Raw genomic sequence first — 26,639 nt, 5'->3', positions numbered from 1 at the left:
CCCCTGGGATATATATTCTAGCCACACACATTTGGAACTCTCCTGGGGTACCCTCACTCATTTAGTGGATATTTTCACATAAAAGTGAAATTGTCAAAAATCTAAAATATTGGCTGAAAACGACTAAATATCAAGGACTCATTGGGCGAATCGCTCTGGAACTGAAATCGGAACGCTCACTGACATTTCCCCTATCTGAAAGTCTGATAAACGCCGGAAAAATGACTAAGTACAAAAAAAAAATTCTCAACTTTTTTCAATTTTCCCCCCGTGGGATATAAATTCTAGCCACACACATTTGGAACTCTCCTGGGGTTCCCTTACACATGTTATTCCCTCATTTAGTGTATATTTTCACAAAAAAGTGAAATTTTCAAAAATTCAGAAAATTGGCTGAAAACAACGAAATATCAAGGATTCATCCGGCGAATCGCTCTGGAACTGAAATCGGAACGCTCACTGACATTACCCCTATGTGAAAGTCTGATAAACGCCGGAAAAATGACTAAATCCAAAATAATTTTTTTTTCAACTTTTTTTAATTTTACCCCCGTGGTATATATATTCTACCCACACACATTTGGAACTCTGCTGGGGTACCCTAACACATATTATTCCCTCATTTAGTGGATATTTTCACAAAAAAGTGAAATTTTCAAAAATCCAGAAAATTGCCTGAAAACGACTAAATATCAAGGACTCATTGGGCAAATCGCTCTGGAACTAAAATCGGAACGCTCACTGACATTTCCCCTATCTGAAAGTCTGATAAACGCTGGAAAAATGACTAATTCAAAGAAAAAACATTTTTCAACTTTTTCCAATTTTACCCCCGTGGGATATATATTCTAGCCACACACATTTGGAACTCTCCTGGGGTACCCTCACACATATTATTCCCTCATTTAGCGGATATTTTCACAAAAAAGTGAAATTTTCAAAAATCCAGAAAATTGGCTGAAAACGACTAAATATCAAGGACTCATTGGGCGAATCGCTCTGGAACTGAAATCGGAACGCTCCCTGACAGTTCCCCTATCTAAACATCTGATAAACGCCGGAAAAATGACTAAGTCCAAAAAAAAAATTTTCAACTTTTTTCAATTTTACCCCTGGGGGATATAGATTCTAGCCACACACATTTGGAACTCTCCTGGGGTACCCTCACTCATTTAGTGGATATTTTCACAAAAAAGAGAAATTTTCAAAAATCTAAAATATTGGCTGAAAACGACTAAATATCAAGGACTCATTGGGCGAATCGCTCTGGAACTGAAATCGGAACGCTCACTGACATTTGCCCTATCTGAAAGTCTGATAAACGCCGGAAAAATGACTAAGTCCAAAAAAAATGAATTAAACTTTTTTCAATTTTATCCCCGTGGGATATATATTCCACCCACACACATTTGGAACTCTCCTGGGGTACCCTCACACATATTATTCCCTCATTTAGTGGATATTTTCACAAAAAAGTCAAATTTTCAAAAATCCAGAAAATTGGGTGAAAACGACTAAATATCAAGGACTCATAGGGAGAATCGCTCTGGAACTGAAATCGGAACGCTCACTGACATTTCCCCTATCTGAAAGTCTGATAAACAGCGGAAAAATGACTAAGTCAAAGAAAAAAAATTTTTCAACTTTTTTCAATTTTACCCCTGTGGGATATATATTCGACCCACACATTTGGAACTCTCCTGGGGTACCCAAACACATATTATTCCCTCATTTAGTGGATATTTTCACAAAAAAGTGAAATTTTCAAAAATCCAAAATATTGGCTGAAAACGACTAAATATCAAGGACTCATTGGGCGAATCGCTCTGGAACTGAAATTGGAAAGCTCACTGACATTTGCCCTATCTGAAAGTCTGATAAACGCCGGAAAAATGACTAAGTCCAAAAAAAAAATTAATTAAACTTTTTTCAATTTTATCCCCGTGGGATATATATTCTACCCACACACATTTGGAACTCTCCTGGGGTACTCTCACACATATTATTCCCTCATTTAGTGGATATTTTCACAAAAAAGTCAAATTTTCAAAAATCCAGAAAATTGGCTGAAAACGACTAAATATCAAGGACTCATTGGGAGAATCGCTCTGGAACTGAAATCGGAACGCTCACTGACATTTCCCCTATCTGAAAGTCTGATAAACGGCGGAAAAATGACTAAGTCAAAGAAAAAAATTTTTTCAACTTTTTTCAATTTTACCCCTGTGGGATATATTTTCGACCCACACATTTGGAACTCTCCTGGGGTACCCACACACATATTATTCCCTCATTTAGTGGATATTTTCACAAAAAAGTGAAATTTTCAAAAATCCAAAATATTGGCTGAAAACGACTAAATATCAAGGACTCATTGGGCGAATCGCTCTGGAACTGAAATCGGAACGCTCACTGACATTTCCCCTATCTGAAAGTCTGATAAACGCCGGAAAAATGACTAAATCCAAAATAAAAAATTTTTCAACTTTTTTCAATTTTACCCCCGTGGGATATATATTCTAGCCACACACATTTGGAACTCTCCTGGGGTACCCTCACACATATTATTCCCTCATTTAGCGGATATTTTCGCAAAAAAGTGAAATTTTCAAAAATCCAGAAAATTGGTTGAAAACGACTAAATATCAAGGAATCATTGGGCGAATCGCTCTGGAACTGAAATCGGAACGCTCCCTGACATTTGCCCTATCTGAAAGTCTGATAAACGCCGGAAAAATGACAAAGTCCAAAAAAATAATTAATTCAACTTTTTTCAATTTTACCCTTGTCCGATATATATTTTACTCACACACATTTGGAACTCTCCTGGGGCACCCTCACCCATATTATTCCCTCATTTAGTGGATATTTTCACAAAAAAGTGAAATTTTCAAAAATCCAGAAAATTGGCTGAAAACGACTAAATATCAAGGAATCATATGGCGAATCGCTCTGGAACTGAAATCGTAATGCTCACTGACATTTCCCCTATCTGAAAGTCTGATAAACGCCGGAAAAATGACTAAGTCAAAGAAGAAAAATCTTTCAACTTTTTTCAATTTTACCCCTGTGGGATATATATTCTACCCACACATTTGGAACTCTCCTGGGGTACCCACACACATATCATTCCCTCATTTAGTGGATATTTTCACAAAAATGAGAAATTTTCAAAAATTCAGAAAATTGGCTGAAAACAACGAAATATCAAGGACTCATCCGGCGAATCGCTCTGGAACTGAAATCGGAACGCTCACTGACATTTCCCCTATCTGAAAGTCTGATAAACGCCGGAAAAATGACTAAATCCAAAATAAAAAGTTTTTCAACTTTTTTATATATACCCACACACATTTGGAACTCTCCTGGGGAACCCTCACACATATTATTCCCTCATTTAGCGGATATTTTCGCAAAAAAGTGAAATTTTCAAAAATCCAGAAAATTGGCTGAAAACGACTAAATATCAAGTACTCATCCGGCGAATTGCTCTGGAACTGAAATCGGAACGCTCACTGACATTTCCCCTATCTGAAAGTCTGATAAACGCCGGAAAAATGACTAAATCCAAGAAAAAAAAATTTTCAGCTTTTTTCAATTTTACCCCCGTGGGATATATATTCTACCCACACACATTTGGAACTCTCCTGGGGTACCCTCACACATATTATTCCCTCATTTAGTGGATATTTTCACAAAAAAGTGAAATTTTCAAAAATCCATAATATTGGCTGAAAACGACTAAATATCAAGGACTCATTGGGCGAATCGCTCTGGAACTGAAATCGGAATGCTCACTGACATTTCCCCTATCTGAAAGTTTGATAAACGCCGGAAAAATGACTAAGTCCAAGAAAAAATTTTTTTCAACTTTTTTCAATTTTACCCCCGTCCGATATATATTCTACCCACACACATTTGGAACTCTCCTGGGGTACCCTGACACATATTATTTCCTCATTTAGTGGATATTTTCACAAAAAAGTGAAGTTTTCAAAAATCCAAAATATTGGCTGAAAACGACTAAATATCAAAGACTCATTGGGCGAATCGCTCTGGAACTGAAACCGGAATGCTCACTGACATTTCCCCTATCTGAATGTCTGATAAACGCCGGAAAAATGACTAAGTCCAAGAAAAAAATTTTTTCAATTATTTTCAATTTTACCCCCGTGGGATATATATAATCTACCCACACACACTTGGAACTCTCCTGGGGTACCCTCACACATATTATTCCCTCATTTAGCGGATATTTTCGCAAAAAAGTGAAATTTTCAAAAATCCAGAAAATTGGCTGAAAACGACTAAATATCAAGGACTCATTGGGCGCATCGCTCTGGAACTGAAATCGGAACACTCCCTGACATTTGCCCTATCTGAAAGTCTGATAAACGCCGGAAAAGTGACTAAGTGCAAAAAAATTTTTTTTTAACTCTTTTCAATTTTACACCCGTGGGATATATATTCTACCCACACATATTTGGAACTCTCTTGGGGTACCCTCACACATATTATTCCCTCATTTAGTGGATATTTTCGCAAAAAAGTGAAATTTTCAAAAATTCAGAAAATTGGCTGAAAACAACAAAATATCAAGGACTCATCCGGCGAATCGCTCTGGTACTGAAATCGGAATGCTCACTGACATTTCCCCTATCTGAAAGTCTGATAAACGCCGGAAAAATGACTAAATCCAAGAAAAAAAAATTTTCAGCATTTTTCAATTTTACCCCCGTGGGATATATATTCTACCCACACACATTTGGAACTCTCCTGGGGTACCCTCACACATATTATTCCCTCATTTAGTGGATATTTTCACAAAAAAGTGAAATTTTCAAAAATCCAGAAAAAAGGCTGAAAACGACTAAATATCAAGGACTCATTGGGCGAATCGCTCTGGAACTGAAATCGGAACGCTCACTGACATTTCCCCTATCTGAAAGTCTGATAAACGCCGGAAAAATGACTAAATCCAAAATAAAAATTTTTTCAACTTTTTTCAATTTTACCCCCGTGGGATATATATTCTAGCCACACACATTTGGAACTCTCCTGGGGTACCCTCACACATATTATTCCTTCATTTAGCGGATATTTTCGCAAAAAAATGAAATTTTCAAAAATCCAGAAAATTGGCTGAAAACGACTAAATATCAAGGACTCATTGGGCGAATCGCTCTGGAACTGAAATCGGAACGCTCCCTGACATTTGCCCTATCTGAAAGTCCGATAAACGCCGGAAAAATGACTAAGTGCAAAAAAAAATTTTTTCAACTGTTTTCAATTTTACACCCGTGGGATATATATTCTACCCACACACATTTGGAACTCTCCTGGGGTACCCTCACACATATTATTCCCTCATTTAGTGGATATTTTCACAAAAAAGGGAAATTTTCAAAAATCCAGAAAATTGGCTGTAAACCATTAAATATCAAAGACTCATTGGGAGAATCGCTCTGGAACTGAAATCGGAAAGCTCACTGACATTTGCCCTATCTAAACGTCTGATAAACGCCGGAAAAATGACTAAGTCCAAAAAAAAAATTAATTCAACTTTTTTCAATTTTACCCCCGTGGGATATATATTCTAGCCACACACATTTGGAACCCTCCTGGGGTACCCTCACACATATTATTCCCTCATTTAGTGGATATTTTCGCAAAAAAGTGAAATTTTCAAAAATTCTGAAAATCGGCTGAAAACAACAAAATATCAAGTACTCATCCGGCGAATTGCTCTGGAACTGAAATCGGAACGCTCACTGACATTTCCCCTATCTGAAAGTCTGATAAACGCCGGAAAAATGACTAAATCCAAGAAAAAAATTTTTTTAGCTTTTTTCAATTTTACCCCCGTGGGATATATATTCTACCCACACACATTTGGAACTCTCCTGGGGTACCCTCACACATATTATTCCCTCATTTAGTGGATATTTTCGCAAAAAAGAGAAATTTTCAAAAATCCAGAAAATTGGCTGAAAACGACTAAATATCAAGGACTCATTGGGCGAATCGCTCTGGAACTGAAATCGGAATGCTCACTGACATTTCCCCTATCTGAAAGTCTGATAAACGCCGGAAAAATGACTAAATCCAAAATAAAATTTTTTTCAACTTTTTTCAATTTTACCCCCGTGGGATATATATTCTACCCACACACAATTGGAAGTCTCCTGGGGTTACCCTCACACATATTATTCCCTCATTTAGTGGATATTTTCACAAAAAAGTGAAATTTTCAAAAATCCAAAATATTGGCCGAAAACGACAAAATATCAAGGACTCAATGGGCGAATCACTCTGGAACTGAAATCGGAATGCTCACTGACATTTCCCCTATCTGAAAGTCTGATAAACGCCGGAAAAATGACCAAGTCCAAAAAAAAATATTTTTCAACTTTTTTCAATTTTACCCTTGTCCGATATATTTTCTACTCACACACATTTGGAACACATGGGGCACCCTCACACATATTATTCCCTCATTTAGTGGATATTTTCACAAAAAAGTGAAATTTTCAAAAATCCAGAAAATTGGCTGTAAACGACTAAATATCAAGGAATCATTGGGCGAATCGCTCTGGAACTGAAATCGGATTGTTCACTGACATTTCCCCTATCTGAAAGTCTGATAAGCGCCGAAAAAATGACCAAGTCCAAAAAAAAATATTTTTCAACTTTTTTCAATTTTACCATTGTCCGATATATATTTTACTCACACACATGTGGAACTCTCCTGGGGCACCCTCACACTTATTATTCCCTCATTTAGTGGATATTTTCACAAAAAAGTGAAATTTTCAAAAATCCAGAAAATTGGCTGAAAACGACTAAATATCAAGGAATCATTGGGCGAATCGCTCTGGAACTGAAATCGTAATGCTCACTGACATTTCCCCTATCTGAAAGTCTGATAAACGCCGGAAAAATGACTAAGTCCAAGAAAAAAAATTTTTCAACTTTTTTCAATTTTACCCCCGTCCGATATATATTCTACTCACACACATTTGGAACTCTCCTGGGGCACCCTCACACATATTATTCCCTCATTTAGTGGAACTTTTCACAAAAAAGTGAAATTTTCATAAGTCCAGAAAATTGGCTGAAAACGACTAAATATTAAGTACTCATTCGGCGAATCGCTCTGGAACTGAAATCGGAACGCTCAGACATTACCCCTATCTGAAAGTCTGATAAACGCCGGAAAAATGACTAAGTCCAAGCAAAGATTTTTTTCAACTTTTTTCAATTTTACCCCCGTGTATATATATTCTACCCACACACATTTGGAACTCTCCTGGGGTACCCTCACACATATTATTCCCTCATTTAGTGGATATTTTCACAAAAAAGTGAAATTTTCAAAAATCCAAAATATTGGCTGAAAACGACTAAATATCAAGGACTCATTGGGCGAATCGCTCTGGAACTGAAATCGGAATGCTCACTGACATTTCCCCTATCTGAAAGTTTGATAAACGCCGGAAAAATGACTAAGTCCAAGAAAAAAATTTTTTCAACTTTTTTCAATTTTACCCCCGTCCGATATATATTCTACCCACACACATTTGGAACTCTCCTGGGGTACCCTGACACATATTATTTCCTCATTTAGTGGATATTTTCACAAAAAAGTGAAGTTTTCAAAAATCCAAAATATTGGCTGAAAACGACTAAATATCAAAGACTCATTGGGCGAATCGCTCTGGAACTGAAATCGGAACGCTCACTTATATTTCCCCTATCTGAAAGTCTGATAAACGACGGATAAATGACCAAGTCCAAAAAAAAATATTTTTCAACTTTTTTCAATTTTACCCCCGTCCGATATATATTCTACCCACACACATTTGGAACTCTCCTGGGGTACCCTAACACATATTATTCCCTCAATTAGTGGATCTTTTCATAAAAAAGTGAAATTTTCAAAAATCCAGAAAATTGGCTGAAAATGACTAAATGTCAAGGACTCATTGGGCGAATAGCTCTAGAACTGAAATCGGAACGCTCACTGACATTTCCCCTATCTGAAAGTCTGATAAATGCCGGAAAAATTACTAAGTCCAAAAATAAATTTTTTTAAACTTTTTTCAATTTTACCCCCGTGGAATATATATTCTACCCACACACATTTGGAACTCTCCTGGGGTACTCTCACACATACTATTCCCTCATTTAGTGGATATTTTCACAAAAAAGTGAAATGTTCAAAAATCCAAAATGTTGGCTGAAAACGACAAAATATCAAGGACTCATTGGGTGAATCACTCTCGAACTGAAATCGGAACACTCACTGACATTTCTCCTATCTGAAAGTCTGATAAACGCCGGAAAAATGACTAAGTCCAAAAATAAAAATTTTTAAACTTTTTTCAATTTTACCCCCGTGGGATATATATTCTACCGACACACATTTGGAACTCTCCTGGGGTACCCTCACACATATTATTCCCTCATTTAGTGGATATTTTCACAAAAAAGTGACATTTTCAAAAATCCAGAAAATTGGCTGAAAATGACTAAATATCAAGGACTCATTGGGTGAATCGCTCTGGAACTGAAATCGGAACGCTCACGTATATTTCCCCTATCTGAAAGTCTGATAAATGCCGGAAAAATGACCAAGTCCAAGACAAAAAATTTTTCAACTTTTTTCAATTTTACCCCCGTCCGATATATATTTTACCCACACACATTTGGAACTCTCCTGGGGTACCCTCACACATATTATTCCCTCATTTAGTTTATCTTTTCATAAAAAAGTGAAATTTTCAAAAATCCAGAAAATTGGCTGAAAACGACTAAATATCAAGGACTCATTGGGCGAATCGCTCTGGTACTGAAATCGGAATGCTCACTTATATTTCCCCTATCTGAAAGTCTGATAAACGCCGGAAAAATGACCAAGTCCAAAAAAAAATATTTTTCAACTTTTTTCAATTTGAACCCCGTGGGATATATATTCTACCCACACACATTTGGATCTCTCCTAGGGTACCTTCACACATATTATTCCCTCATTTAGTGGATCTTTTCACAAAAAAGTGAAATTTTCAAAAATCCAGAAAATCGACTGAAAACGACTAAATATCAAGGAATCATTGGACGAATCGCTCTGGAACTGAAATTTGAATGCTCACTGACATTTCCCCTATCTGAAAGTCTGATAAACGCCGGAAAAATGACTAAGTCCAAGAAAAAAAATTTTTCAACTTTTTTCAATTTTACCCCTGACCGATATATATTCTACCCACACACATTTGGAACTCTCCTGGGGTACCCTCACACATATTATTCCCTCATTTAGTGGATATTTTCACAAAAAAGTGAAATTTTCAAAAATCCAAAATATTGGCTGAAAACGACTAAATATCAAGGACTCATTGGGTGAATCACTCTCGAACTGAAATCGGAACACTCACTGACATTTCCCCTATCTGAAAGGCTGATAAACGCCGGAAAAATTACTAAGTCCAAAAAAAAAATTTTTTAAACTTTTTTCAATTTTACCCCCGTGTGATATATATTCTACCCATACACATTTGGAACTCTCCTGGGGTACCCTCACACATATTATTCCCTCATTTAGTGGATCTTTTCACAAAAAAGTGAAATTTTCAAAAATCCAGAAAATTGGCTGAAAACGACTAAATATCAAGGACTCATTGGGTGAATCGCTCTGGAACTGAAATCGGAATGCTCACGTATATTTCCCCTATCTGAAAGTCTGATAAATGCCGGAAAAATGACCAAGTCCAAGACAAAAAATTTTTCAACTTTTTTCAATTTTACCCCCGTCCGATATATATTTTACCCACACACATTTGGAACTCTCCTGGGGTACCCTCACACATATTATCCCCTCATTTAGTGGATCTTTTCACAAAAAAGTGAAATTTTCAAAAATCCAGAAAATCGGCTGAAAACGACTAAATATCAAGGAATCATTGGGCGAATCGCTCTGGAACTGAAATCGGAATGCTCACGTATATTTCCCCTATCTGAAAGTCTGATAAATGCCGGAAAAATGACTAAGTCCAAAAAAATATTTTTTTTTACTTTTTTCAATTTTACCCCCGTGGATATATATTCTACCCACACACATTTGGAACTCTCCTGGGGTACCCTCACACATATTATTCCCTCATTTAGTGGATATTGTCACAAAAAAGTGAAATTTTCAAAAATCCAGAAAATTGGCTGAAAACGACTAAATATCAAGGACTCATTGGGCGAATCGCTCTGGAACTGAAATCAGAACGCTCACTGACATTTCCCCTATCTGAAAGTCTGATAAACGCAGGAAAAAGACTAAGTCAAAAAAAAAAAATTTTTTAAACTTTTTTCAATTTTACCCCCGTGGATATATATTCTACCCACACACATTTGGAACTCTCCTGGGGTACCCTCACACATATTATTCCCTCATTTAGTGTATATTTTTACAAAAAAGTGAAACTTTGAAAAATCCAGAAAATTGGCTGAAAACGACTAAATATCAAGGACTGATTGAGCAAATCGCTCTGGAACTGAAATAGGAATGCTCACTGACATTTCCCCTATCTGAAAGTCTGATAAACGCCGGAAAAATGACTAAGTCCAAGAAAAAATTATTTTCAACTTTTTTCAATTTTACCCCCGTGGGATATAAATTCTACCCACACACATTTGGAACTCTCCTGGGGTACCCTCACACATATTATTCCCTCATTTAGTGGATCTTTTCATAAAAAAGTGAAATTTTCAAAAATACAGAAAATTGCCTGAAAACGACTATATATGAAGGAATCATTGGGCGATTCGCTCTGGAACTGAAACCGGACTGCTCACTGACATTTCCCCTATCTGAAAGTCTGATAAATGCCGGAGAAATGACCAAGTCCAAGAAAAAAAATTTTTAAACTTTTTTCAATTTTACCCCCGTCCGATATATATTTTACCCACACACATTTGGAACTCTCCTGGGGTACCCTCACACATATTATTCCCTCATTTACTGGATCTTTTCCCAAAAAAGTGAAATTTTCAAAAATCCAAAATATTGGCTGAAAACGACAAAATACCAAGTACTCATTGGCGAATCGCTCTGGAACTGAAATCGGAATGCTCACTGACATTTCCCCAATCTGAAAGTCTGATAAAAGCCGGAAAAATGACTAAATCCAAGAAAAAAACATTTTCAGCTTTTTTTAATTTTATCCCCGTGGGATATATATTCTACCCACACACATTTGAAACTCTCCTGGGGTACCCTCACACATATTATTACCTCATTTAGTGGATATTTTCACAAAAAAGTGAAATTTTCAAAAAGCCAAAATATTGGCTGAAAACGACTAAATATCAAGGACTCATTGGGCGAATCGCTCTGGAACTGAAATCGAAACGCTCACTGACATTTGCCCTATCTGAAAGTCTGATAAACGCCGGAAAAATGACTAAGTTCAAAAAAAAAATCAATTCAACTTTTTTCAATTTTACCCCCGTGGGATATATCTTCTAACCACACACATTTGGAACTCTCCTGGGGTACCCTCACACATATTATTCCCTCATTTAGTGGATATTTTCACAAAAAAGTCAAATTTTAAAAAATTCAAAATATTGGCTGAAAACGACTAAATGTCAAGGACTCATTGGGCGAATCGCTCTGGAACTGAAATCGGAACGCTCACTGACATTTGCCCTATCTGAAAGTCTGATAAACGCCGGAAAAATGACTAGGTCCAAAAAAAAAATTAATTAAACTTTCTCCAATTTTAACCCCGGTGGATATATATTCTACCCTCACACATTTGGAACTCTCCTGGGGTACCCTCACACATATTATTCCCTCAGTGGATATTTTCACAAAAAAGTGAAATTTTCAAAAATCCAAAATATTGGCTGAAAACGACTCAATGTCAAGGACTCATTGGGCGAATCACTCTGGAACTGAAATCGGAACGCTCACTGACATTTGCCCTATCTGAAAGTCTGATAAACGCTTGAAAAATGACTAAGTCCAAAAAAAAATATTTTTAAACTTTTTTCAGTTTTACCCCCGTGGATATATATTCTACCCACACACATTTGGAACTCTCCTGGGGTACCCTCACACATATTATTCCCTCATTTAGTGGTTATTTTCACAAAAAAGTGAAATTTTCAAAAATCCAAAATATTGGCTGAAAACGACTAAATATCAAGGACTCATTGGGCGAATCGCTCTGGAAATGAAATCGGAATGCTCACTGACATTTGCCCTATCTGAAAGTTTGATAAACGCCGGAAAAATGATTAAGTCCAAAATAAAAAAATGTTCAACTTTTTTCAATTTTACCCCCGTTGGATATATATTCTACCCACAGACATTTGGAACTCTCCTGGGGTACCCTCACACATATTATTCCCTCATTTCGTGGATATTTTCACAAAAAAGTGAAATTTTCAAAAATCCAGAAAATTCGCTGAAAACGACTAAATATCAAGGACTCATTGGGCGAATCGCTCTGGAACTGAAATCGGAACGCTCACTGACATTTGCCCTATCTGAAAGTCTGATAAACGCTGGAAAAATGAGTAAGTCAAAAAAAAAAATTTTTTAAACTTTTTTCAATTTTACCCCCGTGGGATATATATTCTACCCACACACATTTGGAACTCTCCTGGGGTACCCTCACACATATTATTCCCTCATTTAGTGGATATTTTCACAAAAAAGTGAAATTTTCAAAAATCCAGAAAATTGGCTGAAAACGACTAAATATCAAGGACTCATTGGGCGAATCGCTCTGGAACTGAAATCGGAATGCTCACTGACATTTCCCCTATCTGATACTCTGATAAACGCCGGAAAAATGACTATGTCCAAAATAAAAAAAATTTCAACTTTTTTCAATTTTACCCCCGTGGGATATATATTCTACCTACAGGCATTTGGAACTCTCCTGGGGTACCCTCACACATATTATTCCCTCATTTAGTGGATATTTTCACAAAAAAGTGAAATTTTCAAAAATCCAAAATATTGGCTGAAAATGACTAAATATCAAGGACTCATTGGGTGAATCGCTCTGGAAATGAAATCGGAATGCTCACTGACATTTGCCCTATCTGAAAGTTTGATAAACGCCGGAAAAATGATTAAGTCCAAAATAAAAAAATGTTCAACTTTTTTCAATTTTACCCCCGTTGGATATATATTCTACCCACAGACATTTGGAACTCTCCTGGGGTACCCTCACACATATTATTCCCTCATTTAGTGGATATTTTCACAAAAAAGTGAAATTTTCAAAAATCCAGAAAATTGGCTGAAAACGACTAAATATCAAGGACTCATTGGGCGAATCGCTCTGGAACTGAAATCGGAACGCTCACTGACATTTGCCCTATCTGAAAGTCTGATAAACGCTGGAAAAATGAGTAAGTCGAAAAAAAAATTTATTTTCAACTTTTTTCAATTTTACCCCCGTGGGATATATATTCTACCCACACACATTTGGAACTCTTCTGGGTTTCCCTCCCACATATTATTTCCTCATTTAGTGGATATTTTCACAAAAAAGTGAAATTTTCAAAAATCCAAAATATTGGCTGAAAATGACTAAATATCAAGGACTCATTGGGCGAATCGCTCTGGAACTGAATTCGGAACGCTCACTGACATTTGCCATATCTGAAAGTCTGATAAACGACGGAAAAATGACTAAGTGAAAAAAAAAATTTTTTTCAACTTTTTTCAATTTTACCCCCATGGGATATATATTCTACCCACACACATTTGCAACTCTCCTGGGGTACCCTCACACATATTATTCCCTCATTTAATGGATATTTTCACAAAAAAGTGAAATTTTCAAATATCCAAAATATTGGCTGAAAATGAATAAATGTCAAGGACTCATTGGGCGAATCGCTCTGGAACTGAAATCGGAACGCTCACTGACATTTCCCCTATCTGAAAGTCTGATAAACGCCGGAAAAATGACTATGTCCAAAATAAAAAAAATTTCAACTTTTTTCAATTTTAGCCCCGTGGTATATATATTCTACCCACACACATTTGGAACTCTCCTGGGGTACCCTCACACATATTATTCCCTCATTTAGTGGATATTTTCACAAAAAAGTGAAATTTTCAAAAATCCAAAATATTGGCTGAAAACGGCAAAATATCAAGGACTCATTGGGTAAATCGCTCTGGAACTGAATTCGGAACGCTCACTGACATTTCCCCTATCTGAAAGTCTGATAAACGCCGGAAAAATGACTATGTCCAAAATAAAAAAAATTTCAACTTTTTTCAATTTTACCCCCGTGGGATATATATTCTACCTACAGGCATTTGGAACTTTCCTGGGGTACCCTCACACATATTATTCCCTCATTTAGTGGATATTTTCACAAAAAAAGTGAAATTTTCAAAAATCTAAAATATTGGCTGAAAACGACTAAATATCAAGTACTCATTGGGCGAATCGCTCTGGAACTGAAAACGGAACGCTCACTGACATTTGCCCTATCTGAAAGTCTGATAAACGCCGGAAAAATGACTAAGTCCAAAAAAATATTTTTTTCAACTTTTTTCAATTTTACCCCCGTGGGATATATATTCTACCCACACACATTTGGAACACTCCTGGGGTACCCTCACACATATTATTCCCTCATTAAGTGGATATTTTCACAAAAAAGTGACATTTTCAAAAATCCAAAATATTGGCTGAAAACGACTAAATATCAAGAACTCATTGGGCGAATCGCTCTGGAACTGAAATCGGAACGATCACTGACATTTCCCCTACCTGAAAGTCTGATAAACGACGGAAAAATGACTAAGTGAAAAAAAAAAATTTTTTTTCAACTTTTTTCAATTTTACCTCCGTGGGATATATATTCTACCCACACACATTTGCAAATCTCCTGGGGTACCCTCACACATATTATTCCCTCATTTAGTGGATGTTTTCACAAAAAAGTGAAATTTTCAAAAATCCAAAATATTGGCTGAGAATGAATAAATGCCAAGGACTCATTGGGCGAATCGCTCTGGAACTGAAATCGGAACGCTCACTGACATTTCCCCTATCTGAAAGTCTGATAAACGCCCGAAAAATGACTATGTCCAAAATAAAAAAAATTTCAACTTTTTTAAATTTTACCCCCGTGGGATATATATTCTACCCACACACATTTGGAACTCTCCTGGGGTACCCTCACACATATTATTCCCTCATTAAGTGGATATTTTCACAAAAAAGTGACATTTTCAAAAATCCAAAATATTGGCAGAAAATGACTAAATATCAAGGACTCATTGGGCGAATCGCTCTGGAAATGAATTCGGAACTCTCACTGACATTTCCCCTATCTGAAAGTCTGATAAACGCCGGAAAAATGACTAAGTCCAAAAAAAAATTATTTTCAACTTTTTTCAATTTTACCTCCGTGGGATATATATTCTACCCACACACATTTGGAACTCTCCTGGGGTACCCTCACACATATTATTCCCTCATTTAGTGGATATTTTCACAAAAAAGTGAAATTTTCAAAAATCCAAAATATTGGCTGAAAATGACTAAATATCAAGGACTCATTGGGCAAATCGCTCTGGAACTGAAATCGGAACGCTCACTGACATTTGCCATATCTGAAAGTCTGATAAACGCCGGAAAAATGACTAAGTCCAAAAAAAATTTTTTTAAACTTTTTTCAATTTTACCCCCGTGGGATATATATTCTACCCACACACATTTGGAACTTTCCTGGGGTACCCTCACACATATTATTCCCTCATTTAGTGGATATTTTCACAAAACAGTGAAGTTTTCAAAAATTCAGAAAATTGGCTGAAAACGACTAAATAACAAGGACTCATTGGGCGAATCGCTCTGGAACTGAAATCGGAACGCTCACTGACATTTACCCCATCTGAAAGTCTGATAAACGCCGGAAAAATGACTAAGTCCAAAAAAAATTTTTTTCAACATTTTTCAATTTTACCCCCGTGGGATATATATTCTACCCACACACATTTGGAACTCTCCTGGGTTACCCTCACACATATTATTCCCTCATTTAGTGGATATTTTCAGAAAACAGTGAAGTTTTCAAAAATTCAGAAAATTGGCTGAAAACGACTAAATAACAAGGACTCATTGGGCGAATCGCTCTGGAACTGAAATCGGAATGCTCACTGATACTTCCCCTATCTGATACTCTGATAAACGCCGGAAAAATGACTAAGTCCAAAAAAAATTTTTTTTTCAACTTTTTTCAATTTTACCCCCGTGGGATATATATTCTACCCACACACATTTGGAACTCTTCTGGGTTTCCCTCCCACAATATTATTTCCTCATTTAGTGGATATTTTCACAAAAAAAGTGAAATTTTCAAAAATCCAGAAAATTGACTGAAAACGACTAAATATCAAGGACTCATTGGGCGAATCGCTCTGGAACTGAAATAGGAATGCTCACTGACATTTGCCCTATCTGTAAGTCTGATAAACGCCGGAAAAATGACTAAGGCCAAAAAAAATTTTTCTCAACTTTTTTCAATTTTACCCCCGTGGGATATATATTCTACCCACACACATTTGGAACTCTCCTGGGGTACCCTCACACATATTATTCCCTCATTTAGTGGATATTTTCACAAAAAAGTGAAGTTTTCAAAAATCCAGAAAATTGGCTGAAAACGACTAAATATCAAGGACTCATTGGGCGAATCGCTCTGGAACTGAATTCGGAACGCTCACTGACATTTGCCCTATCTGAAAGTCTGATAAACGCCGGAAAAATGACTAAGTCCAAAAAAAATTTTTTTAAACTTTTTTCAATTTTACCCCCGTGGGATATATATTCTACCCACACACATTTGGAACTCTCCTGGGGTACCCTCACACATATTATTCCCTCATTTAGTGGATATTTTCACAAAAAAGTGAAATTTTCAAAAATCCAAAATATTTTCTGAAAATGACTAAATATCAAGGACTCATTGGGCGAATCGCTCTGGAACTGAAATCGGAACGCTCACTGACATTTACCCCATCTGAAAGTCTGATAAACGCCGGAAAAATGACTAAGTCCAAAAAAAATTTTTTTCAACTTTTTTCAATTTTACCCCCGTGGGATATATATTCTACCCACAAACATTTGGAACTCTCCTGGGGTACCCTCACACATATTATTCCCTCATTTAGTGGATATTTTAAAAAAAAAGTGAAATTTTCAAAAATCCAAAATATTGGCTGAAAACGACAAAATATCAAGGACTCATTGGGCAAATCGCTCTGGAACTGATATCGGAATGCTCACTGACATTTCCCCTATCTGAAAGTCTGATAAACGCCGGAAAAATGACTATGTCCAAAATAAAAAAAATTTCAACTTTTTTCAATTTTACCCCCGTGGGATATATATTCTACCTACAGGCATTTGGAACTTTCCTGGGGTACCCTCACACATATTATTCCCTCATTTAGTGGATATTTTCACAAAAAAGTGACATTTTCAAAAATCCAGAAAATTGGCTGAAAATGAATAAATGTCAAGGACTCATTGGGCGAATCGCTCTGGAACTGAAATCGGAATGCTCACTGACATTTCCCGTACCTGAAAGTCTGATAAACGCCGGAAAAATGACTAAGTCCAAAAAAAAATTATTTTCAACTTTTTTCAATTTTACCTCCGTGGGATATATATTCTACCCACACACATTTGGAACTCTCCTGGGGTACCCTCACACATATTATTCCCTCATTTAGTGGATATTTTCACAAAAAAGTGAAGTTTTCAAAAATCCAGAAAATTGGCTGAAAATTACTAAATATCAAGGACTCATTGGGCGAATCGCTCTGGAACTGAAATCGAAATGCTCACTGACATTTCCCCTATCTGAAAGTCTAATAAACGCCGGAAAAATGACTAAGTCCAAAAATAAAATTTTTTCAACTTTTTTCAATTTTACCCCTGTGGGATATATATTCTACCCACACACATTTGGAACTCTCCTGGGGTACCCTCACACATATTATTCCCTCATTTAGTGGATATTTTCACAAAAAAGTGAAATTTTCAAATATCCAGAAAATTGGCTGAAAATGACTAAATATCAAGGACTCATTGGGCGAATCGCTCTGGAACTGAAATCGGAACGCTCACTGACATTTGCCCTATCTCAAAGTCTGATAAACGCCGGAAAAATGACTAAGTCCAAAAAAAAAATATTTTCAACTTTTTGAATTTTACCGGCGTGGGATATATATTCTACCCACACACATTTGGAACTCTCCTGGGATACCCTCACACATATTATTCCCTCATTTAGTGGATATTTTCACAAAAAAGTGAAATTTACAAAAATCCAGAAAATTGGCTGAAAACGACTAAATATCAAGGACTCATTAGGCGAATTGCTCTAGAACTGAAATAGGAACTCTCACTGACATTTGCCCAATGTGAAAGTCTGATAAACGCAGGAAAAACGACTAAGTCCAAAAAAAATTTTTTTTCAACTTTTTTCAATTTTACCCCCGTGAGATATATATTCTACGCACACACATTTGGAACTCTCCTGGGGTACCCTCACACATATTATTCCCTCATTTAGTGGATATTTTCACAAAAAAGTGAAATTTTCAAAAATCCAAAATATTGGATGAAAACGCCTAAATATCAAGCACTCATTGAGCGAATCTCCCTGGAACTGAAATCGGAACGCTCACTGACATTTGCCCTATCCGAAAGTCTGATGAACGCCGGAAAAATGAAGTCCAAAAATAAATTTTTTTCAACTTTTCCCCGGAACTCTCCTGGTGTACGCTCACACATATTATTCCCTCATTTAGTGGATATTTTCACAAAAAAAGTGAAATTTTCAAAAATCCAGAAAATTGGCTGAAAACGACTAAATATCAAGGACTCATTGGGCGAATCGCTCTGGAACTGAAATCGGAATGCTCACTGACATTTGCCCTATCTGAAAGTCTGATAAACGTTGGAAAAATGAATAAGTCCAAAAAAAAAATGTTTCTACTTTTTTCAATTTTACCCCTGTGGGATATATATTCTACTCACACACATTTGGAACTCTCCTGGGGTACCCTCACACATATTATTCCCTCATTTAGTGGATATTTTCACAAAAAAGTGAAATTTTCAAAAATCCAGAAAATATTGGCTGAAAACGACTAAATATCAAAAACTCATTGGGCGAATCGCTCTGGAACTGAAATCGGAATGCTCACTGACATTTGCCCTATCTGAAAGTCTGATAAACGCCGGAAAAATGACTAAGTCCAAAAAAAAATTTTTTTCAACTTTTTTTCAATTTTACCCCCGTGGGATATATATTCTCCCCACACACATTTGGAACTCTCCTGGGGTACCCTCACACATATTATTCCCTCATTTAGTGGATATTTTCACAAAAAAGTGAAATTTTCAAAAATCCAGAAAATTGGCTGAAAATGACTAAATATCAAGGACTCATTGGGCGAATCGCTCTGGAACTGAAATCGGAATGCTCACTGACATCTGCCCTATCTGAAAGTCTGATAAACGACGAAAAAATGACTAAGTCCAAAAAGAAATTTTTTCAACTTTTTTCAATTTTACCCCCGTGGGATATATATTCTACTCACACACATTTGGAACTCTCCTGGGGTACCCTCACACATATTATTCCCTCATTTAGTGGATATTTTCACAAAAAAGTGAAATTTTCAAAAATCCAAAATATTGGCTGAAAATGACTAAATATCAAGGACTCATTGGGCAAATCGCTCTGGAACTGAAATCGTAACGCTCACTGACATTTGCCCTATCTGAAAGTCTGATAAACGCCGGAAAAATGACTAAGTCCAAAAAAAATTTTTTTAAACTTTTTTCAATTTTACCCCCGTGGGATATATATTCTACCCACACACATTTGGAACTCTCCTGGGGTACCCTCACACATATTATTCCCTCATTTAGTGGATATTTTCACAAAAAAGTGAAATTTTCAAAAATCCAAAATATTTTCTGAAAATGACTAAATATCAAGGACTCATTGGGCGAATCGCTCTGGAACTGAAATCGGAACGCTCACTGACATTTACCCCATCTGAAAGTCTGATAAACACCGGAAAAATGACTAAGTCCAAAAAAAATTTTTTTCAACTTTTTTCAATTTTACCCCCGTGGGATATATATTCTACCCACAAACATTTGGAACTCTCCTGGGGTACCCTCACACATATTATTCCCTCATTTAGTGGATATTTTCACAAAAAAGTGAAGTTTTCAAAAATCCAGAAAATTGGCTGAAAACGACTAAATATCAAGGACTCATTGGGCGAATCGCTCTGGAACTGAAATCGGAACGCTCACTGACATTTGCCCTATCTGAAAGTCTGATAAACGCCGGAAAAATGACTAAGTCCAAAAAAAAAATATTTTCAACTTTTTGAATTTTACCGGCGTGGGATATATATTCTACCCACACACATTTGGAACTCTCCTGGGATACCCTCACACATATTATTCCCTCATTTAGTGGATATTTTCACAAAAAAGTGAAATTTACAAAAATCCAGAAAATTGGCTGAAAACGACTAAATATCAAGGACTCATTAGGCGAATTGCTCTAGAACTGAAATAGGAACTCTCACTGACATTTGCCCAATGTGAAAGTCTGATAAACGCAGGAAAAACGACTAAGTCCAAAAAAAATTTTTTTTCAACTTTTTTCAATTTTACCCCCGTGGGATATATATTCTACGCACACACATTTGGAACTCTCCTGGGGTACCCTCACACATATTATTCCTCATTTAGTGGATATTTTCACAAAAAAGTGAAATTTTCAAAAATCCAAAATATTGGATGAAAACGCCTAAATATCAAGCACTCATTGAGCGAATCTCCCTGGAACTGAAATCGGAACGCTCACTGACATTTGCCCTATCCGAAAGTCTGATGAACGCCGGAAAAATGAAGTCCAAAAATAAATTTTTTTCAACTTTTCCCCCGGAACTCTCCTGGTGTACGCTCACACATATTATTCCCTCATTTAGTGGATATTTTCACAAAAAAAGTGAAATTTTCAAAAATCCAGAAAATTGGCTGAAAACGACTAAATATCAAGGACTCATTGGGCGAATCGCTCTGGAACTGAAATCGGAATGCTCACTGACATTTGCCCTATCTGAAAGTCTGATAAACGTTGGAAAAATGAATAAGTCCAAAAAAAAAATGTTTCTACTTTTTTCAATTTTACCCCTGTGGGATATATATTCTACTCACACACATTTGGAACTCTCCTGGGGTACCCTCACACATATTATTCCCTCATTTAGTGGATATTTTCACAAAAAAGTGAAATTTTCAAAAATCCAGAAAATATTGGCTGAAAACGACTAAATATCAAAAACTCATTGGGCGAATCGCTCTGGAACTGAAATCGGAATGCTCACTGACATTTGCCCTATCTGAAAGTCTGATAAACGCCGGAAAAATGACTAAGTCCAAAAAAAAATTTTTTTCAACTTTTTTTCAATTTTACCCCCGTGGGATATATATTCTCCCCACACACATTTGGAACTCTCCTGGGGTACCCTCACACATATTATTCCCTCATTTAGTGGATATTTTCACAAAAAAGTGAAATTTTCAAAAATCCAGAAAATTGGCTGAAAATGACTAAATATCAAGGACTCATTGGGCGAATCGCTCTGGAACTGAAATCGGAATGCTCACTGACATCTGCCCTATCTGAAAGTCTGATAAACGACGAAAAAATGACTAAGTCCAAAAAGAAATTTTTTCAACTTTTTTCAATTTTACCCCCGTGGGATATATATTCTACTCACACACATTTGGAACTCTCCTGGGGTACCCTCACACATATTATTCCCTCATTTAGTGGATATTTTCACAAAAAAGTGAAATTTTCAAAAATCCAAAATATTGGCTGAAAATGACTAAATATCAAGGACTCATTGGGCAAATCGCTCTGGAACTGAAATCGTAACGCTCACTGACATTTGCCCTATCTGAAAGTCTGATAAACGCCGGAAAAATGACTAAGTCCAAAAAAAATTTTTTTCAACTTTTTTCAATTTTACCCCCGTGGGATATATATTCTACCCACAAACATTTGGAACTCTCCTGGGGTACCCTCACACATATTATTCCCTCATTTAGTGGATATTTTCACAAAAAATTGAAGTTTTCAAAAATCCAGAAAATTGGCTGAAAACGACTAAATATCAAGGACTCATTGGGCGAATCGCTCTGGAACTGAAATCGGAACGATCACTGCCATTTGCCCTATCTGAAAGTCTGATAAACGCCGGAAAAATGACTAAGTCCAAAGAACTATTTTTTTCAACTTTTTTCAATTTTACCCCCGTGGGATATATATTCTACCCACAAACATTTGGAACTCTCCTGGGGTACCCTCACACATATTATTCCCTCATTTAGTGGATATTTTCAAAAAAAAGTGAAATTTTCAAAAATCCAAAATATTGGCTGAAAACGACAAAATATCAAGGACTCATTGGGCAAATCGCTCTGGAACTGAAATCGGAATGCTCACTGACATTTCCCCTATCTGAAAGTCTGATAAACGCCGGAAAAATGACTATGTCCAAAATAAAAAAAATTTCAACTTTTTTCAATTTTACCCCCGTGGGATATATATTCTACCCACACACATTTGGAACTCTCCTGGGGTACCCTCACACATATTATTCCCTCATTTAGTGGATATTTTCACAAAAAAGTGAAGTTTTCAAAAATCGAGAAAATTGGCTGAAAATTACTAAATATCAAGGACTCATTGGGCGAATCGCTCTGGAACTGAAATCGAAATGCTCACTGACATTTCCCCAATCTGAAAGTCTAATAAACGCCGGAAAAATGACTAAGTCAAAAAATAAAATTTTTTCAACTTTTTTCAATTTTACCCCTGTGGGATATATATTCTACCCACACACATTTGGAACTCTCCTGGGGTACCCTCAAACATATTATTCCCTCATTTAGTGGATATTTTCACAAAAAAATGAAATTTTAAAAATTCCAGAAAATTGGTAGAAAACGACTAAATATCAAGGACTCATTGGGCGAATCGCTCTGGAACTGAAATCGGAACGCTCACTGACATTTGCCCTATCTGAAAGTCTGATAAACGCCGGAAAAATGACTAAGTCCAAAAAGAAATTTTTTCAACTTTTTTCAATTTTAACCCCATGGGATATATATTCTACCCAAACACATTTGGAACTCTCCTGGGGTACCCTCACACATATTATACCCTCATTTAGTGGATATTTTCACAAAAAAGTGAAGTTTTCAAAAATCCAGAAAATTGGCTGAAAACGACAAAATATCAAGGACTCATTGGGCGAATCGCTCTGGAACTGAAATCGGAACGCTCACTGACATTTGCCCTATCTGAAAGTCTGATAAACGCCGGAAAAATGACTAAGTCCAAAAAGAAATTTTTTCAACTTTTTTCAATTTTACCCCCGTGGGATATATATTCTACCCACACACATTTGGAACTCTCCTGGGGTACCCTCACACATATTATTCCCTCATTTAGTGGATGTTTTCACAAAAAAAGTGACATTTTCAAAAATCCAGAAAATTGGCTGAAAACGACTAAATATCAAGGACTCATTGGGCGAATCGCTCTTGAACTGAAATCGGAACGCTCACTGACATTTGCCCTATCTGAAAGTATGATAAATGCCGGAAAACTGACGAAGTCCAAAAATAAAATTTCTTCAACTTTTTTCAATTTTACCCCCTTGGGATATATATTCTACCCACACACATTTGGAACTCTCCTGGGGTACCCTCACACATATTATTCCCTCATTTAGTGGATATTTATACAAAAAAGTGAAATTTTCAAATATCCAGAAAATTGGCTGAAAACGACTAAATATCAAGGACTCATTGGGCGAATCGCTCTGGAACTGAAATCGGAATGCTCACTGACATTTGCCCTATCTGAAAGTCTGATAAACGCCAGAAAAATGACTAAGTCAAAGAAAAAATTTTTTTCAACTTTTTTTCAATTTTACCCCCGTGGGATATATATTCTACACACACACATTTAGAACTCTCCTGGGGTACCCTCACACATATTATTCCCTCATTTAGTGGATATTTTCACAAAAAAGAGAAATTTTCAAAAATCCAGAAAATTGGCTGAAAACGACTAAATATCAAGGAGTCTTTGGGCAAATCGCTCTGGAACTGAAATTGGAATGCTCACTGACATTTGTCCTATCTGAAAGTCTGATAAACGCCGGAAAAATGACTAAGTCCAAAAAAAAAATGTTTTTAACTTTTTTCAATTTTACCTTCATGGGATATATATTCTACCCACACACATTTGGAACTCTCCTGGGGTACCCTCACACATATTATTCCCTCATTTAGTGGATATTTTCACAAAAAAGTGAAATTTTCAATAATCCAGAAAATTGGCTGAAAACGACTAAATATCAAGGACTCATTGGGCGAATCTCTCTGGAACTGAAATCGGAATGCTCACTGACATTTGCCCTATCTGAAAGTCTGATAAACGCCGGAAAAATGACTAAGTTAAAGAAAAAATTTTTTTCAACTTTTTTTCAATTTTACCCCCGTGGGATATATATTCTACCCACACACATTTGGAACTCTCCTGGGGTACCCTCACACATATTATTCCCTCATTTAGTGGATATTTTCACAAAAAAGTGAAATTTTCAAAAATCCATAAAATTGGCTGAAAACGACTAAATATCAAGGACTCATTGGGCGAATCGCTCTGGAACTGAAATCGGAACGCTCACTGACATTTGCCCTATCTGAAAGTCTGATAAATGCCAGAAAACTGACTAAGTCCAAAAATAAAATTTCTTCAACTTTTTTCAATTTTACCCCCTTGGGATATATATTCTACCCACACACATTTGGAACTCTCCTGGGGTACCCTCACACATATTATTCCCTCATTTAGTGGATATTTTCACAAAAAAGTGAAATTTTCAAATATCCAGAAAATTGGCTGAAAACGACTAAATATCAAGGACTCATTGGGCGAATCGCTCTGGAACTGAAATCGGAATGCTCACTGACATTTGCCCTATCTGAAAGTCTGATAAACGCCAGAAAAATGACTAAGTCAAAGAAAAAAATTTTTTCAACTTTTTTTCAATTTTACCCCCGTGGGATATATATTCTATCCACACACACTTGGAACTCTCCTGGGGTACCCTCACACATATTATTCCCTCATTTAGTGGATATTTTCACAAAAAAAGTGACATTTTCAAAAATCCAGAAAATTGGCTGAAAACGACTAAATATCAAGGACTCAATGGGTGAATCGCTCTTGAACTGAAATCGGAACGCTCACTGACATTTGCCCTTTCTGAAAGTCTGATAAACGCCGGAAAAATGACTAAGTCCAAAAAAATTTTTTTTTCAACTTTTTTCAAGTTTACCCCCGTGGGATATATATTCTACCCAAACACATTTGGAACTCTCCTGGGGTACCCTCACACATATTATTCTCTCATTCAGTGGATATTTTCACAAAAAAGTGAAATTTTCAAAAATCCAGAAAATTGGCTGAAAACGACTAAATATCAAGGACTCATTGGGCGAATCGCTCTTGAACTGAAATCGGAAAGCTCACTGACATTTGCCCTATCTGAAAGTCTGATAAACGCCGGAAAAATGACTAAGTCCAAAAAAAAATTTTTTTAACTTTTTTCAATTTTACCTTCATGGGATATATATTCTACCCACACACATTTGGAACTCTCCTGGGGTACCCTCACACATATTATTCCCTCATTTAGTGGATATTTTCACAAAAAAGTGAAATTTTCAAAAATCCAGAAAATTGGCTGAAAACGACTAAATATCAAGGACTCATTGGGCGAATCGCTCTGGAACTGAAATCGGAACGCTCACTGACATTTGCCCTATCTGAAAGTCTGATAAATGCCAGAAAACTGACTAAGTCCAAAAATAAAATTTTTTCAACTTTTTTCAATTTTACCCCCTTGGGATATATATTCTACCCACACACATTTGGAACTCTCCTGGGGTACCCTCACACATATTATTCCCTCATTTAGTGGATATTTTCACAAAAAAGTGAAATTTTCAAATATCCAGAAAATTGGCTGAAAACGACTAAATATCAAGGACTCATTGGGCGAATCGCTCTGGAACTGAAATCGGAACGCTCACTGACATTTGCCCTATCTGAAAGTCTGATAAACGCCGGAAAAATGACTAAGTCCAAAAAAACATTTTTTTTCAACTTTTTTCAAGTTTACCCCCGTGGGATATATATTCTACCCAAACACATTTGGAACTCTCCTGGGGTACCCTCACACATATTATTCCCTCATTTAGTGGATATTTTCACAAAAAAGTGAAATTTTCAAAAATCCAGAAAATTGGCTGAAAACGACTAAATATCAAGGAGTCTTTGGGCAAATCGCTCTGGAACTGAAATTGGAACGCTCACTGACATTTCGCCTATCTGAAAGTCTGATAAACACCGGAAAAATGACTAAGTCCAAAAAAATTTTTTTTCAACTTTTTTCAAGTTTACCCCCGTGG

The sequence above is a fragment of the Phyllobates terribilis genome, unplaced genomic scaffold (genome assembly GCF_046119375.1).
Source record: "Phyllobates terribilis strain yellow unplaced genomic scaffold, ASM4611937v1 Scaffold_12__6_contigs__length_324123572, whole genome shotgun sequence".
Lineage (NCBI taxonomy): Eukaryota > Metazoa > Chordata > Amphibia > Anura > Dendrobatidae > Phyllobates > Phyllobates terribilis.
This window is presented reverse-complemented; position numbering follows the sequence as displayed.